Source organism: Microtus ochrogaster, chromosome 5 (genome assembly GCF_000317375.1).
Source record: "Microtus ochrogaster isolate Prairie Vole_2 chromosome 5, MicOch1.0, whole genome shotgun sequence".
NCBI classification, from domain to species: Eukaryota; Metazoa; Chordata; class Mammalia; order Rodentia; family Cricetidae; genus Microtus; species Microtus ochrogaster.
The window spans coordinates 66,367,302-66,369,602 of record NC_022012.1 but is presented as its reverse complement, the minus strand read 5'-3'; the positions used below and the strand labels follow the sequence as shown (position 1 = coordinate 66,369,602).

The 2,301-nt window shown below is 51.3% G+C and overlaps 1 pseudogene; it reads left to right on the top strand.

The window, feature by feature from the left end:
- Positions 1-306: 306 nt before the first annotated feature.
- Positions 307-1,580, top strand: LOC101981614 (annotated as a pseudogene).
- Positions 1,581-2,301: the final 721 nt, after the last annotated feature.

Below are 2,301 nucleotides of genomic sequence, written 5' to 3'. Positions count from 1 at the left end.
GTGCCGAGATTAAAGGTGTGAGCTCCTACAGCCCTGTTATCCTGGAATTCTTTACAGTGGCAGAGCCACTGATCCTGGTTTCGTTTGAGCTGCCTTTATGTGTACCCCAAAACACCAACATTGAGACTATGTCTCAAAAAGGAACAAAAAGGAAAATCTTTTGTTCACAACTGATAGACAGGCATGGTGTACATGCAACCATGGCTCCGTGACAAGGCGGGGTGTGAATCGTTTCAGGGGAGACCTGGGGCTACTTGTTGGTGCCCTGTCGCTGCTGACGTCGCTGGTGCCGCCGCTGCCCTGGGCATGTTGCCCAACTGTACAAGCACAGGGCCATGGCGGTGGCGCAGTTCATCCTTAGCAAAACCAAGATCAAGAAGAAGCATTTCGTGTGCCAGAAAGTAAAGCTATTCCAGGCCAGCGAGCATCTTGGTGTGGGGGGTGAACCACAGGATCAACGAGCTGAGCAATGTCCCTGTTTCTGTTGTGCTAATGCCACATGACTTCAAAGCTTACAGCAAGATCAAGGTGGACAATCATCTCTTCAATAAGGAAAACCAGCCGCTTCAAGTTCAAGGAGGACTGCCCTACGTTTTCCCAAAACCTCAGGGAGAGGTTTGGGATTGATGACCAGGATTACAAGAACTCAGTGGTGCACAGTGCCCCTATCAACAGTGACGGCCCTGGCAGGTGTGGCAACTGTTTCCTCACCAGCTATGACTGGCCTTTTGTCATCAAGACGGTGCCAAGTGAGGACGTGGCCGAGATGCACAGCATCTTAAAGAAATACCCCCAGTTCGTAGTGGAGTGTCATGGCAATACCCTCCTGCCACAGTTCCTGGGCATGTACGGCCTGACTGTGGAGGGCACGGAGACCTACATGGTGGTTACCAGGAATGTGTTCAGTCACCGGCTTACTGTACATCCCAAATACGACCTCAAGGGTTCTACTGTTGCCCGAGAAGCCAGTGACAAGGAAAAGGTGCAGGATTCATTCAGAGATAATGACTTTCTCAATGAGGGCAGAAGCTGCACGTGGGAGAAGAGGAAGAAGAATTTCCTGGAAAACTGAAGCCAGATGTTGAGTTTCTCGCCCAGCTAAAGACCATGGACTACAGTCTACTGGTGGGCATCCACGATGTAGCAGGCAGAGTAGGAGCAGTTGGAGGTGGAAGAGCTCCTAAGGCCCGCCTCCAGGTAGCCCCGGCAATCTCCTCAGCTTCCCCGGGTTCTTTGGACCAGCCGAGTTCGACCCCTCTGTCGACATCTATGCCATGAAAAGCCATGAAAGTGCCCCGAAGAAGGGGGTCTTTTTCATGGCCATCATCTATATCCTCACACCGTATGATGCTAAGAAGAAAGCTGCACATGCTGCCAAAACAGTGAAGCATGGGGCAGGGGCTGAAATCTCCACTGTGAAACCGGAGCAGTACTCGAAACGCTTCAGCGAGTTCACATCCAAGCCATCTCTACCTTCCACCAGGGCCAGAAGGCTAGACAAGGGGTGGGGGTCGCAAGAGAGAAAGCGTGTGTTTGGGCTAGAGAGGGTAGGGAGCAGAGGGGGATCAGGAGGGATTTAGTAGAGGGGCTCAGCCTGTGACACAGAACCAGAGCAGCACGACAGGGAGACATGCTGTTTGCGCATGTGCCCATGGGATGTAGCCTTCCTTCCTGCTGGCCCTTGATAGGCGCCTCTCGTCCCTCTTTGGTTTCTTGTAACCTTTGTGATACCTTGGGGCTAGAGATGACTTGGTGGGTTTATTTGCATTTGTCTCTTGAAATCATCACTCCGGGTTTGTTATTTATACTGCTCTACGTCATCACGTGCTGAAAGACCCTCAGATAGTATCTTTCTGTCTGGGGAGACCCTTCCCAAGGAGCAGTGAGACCATTTGTGCGGATGCAAACAGCAAGAGGTTTATTCGGATATACAGGTACCTGGGACAACAAAGTCTCTAGCAGGACTTGTGCGCCGTCAGGCTGGGGTAGCGGGCTTTTATAGGGTAAAGGGAGCAGAAGCACGGTTACAGAAGAGAGATGCATAGTTACAGGGTATTCATTGGTCAGTTTGAATATGGCTGAGTTCAAGTCGGGACAAGATCCCTGGTTCCCAAGAATTCAGATATGGGCTTGTTGATTGCCTCGGCGGGTCACTAGTCTAGGGTTAGTAACCCGCCCGGCAGTTCAGTTATTCCAGGGTCCCGGAGAGGCGCTATCTGGAAGATATGGGCTAGAAAAGAGGAATGAGGCCAAGCTGGAATTCCTGTCAAAGCCTCAGTTTATTAGAGATGGGGTACAACT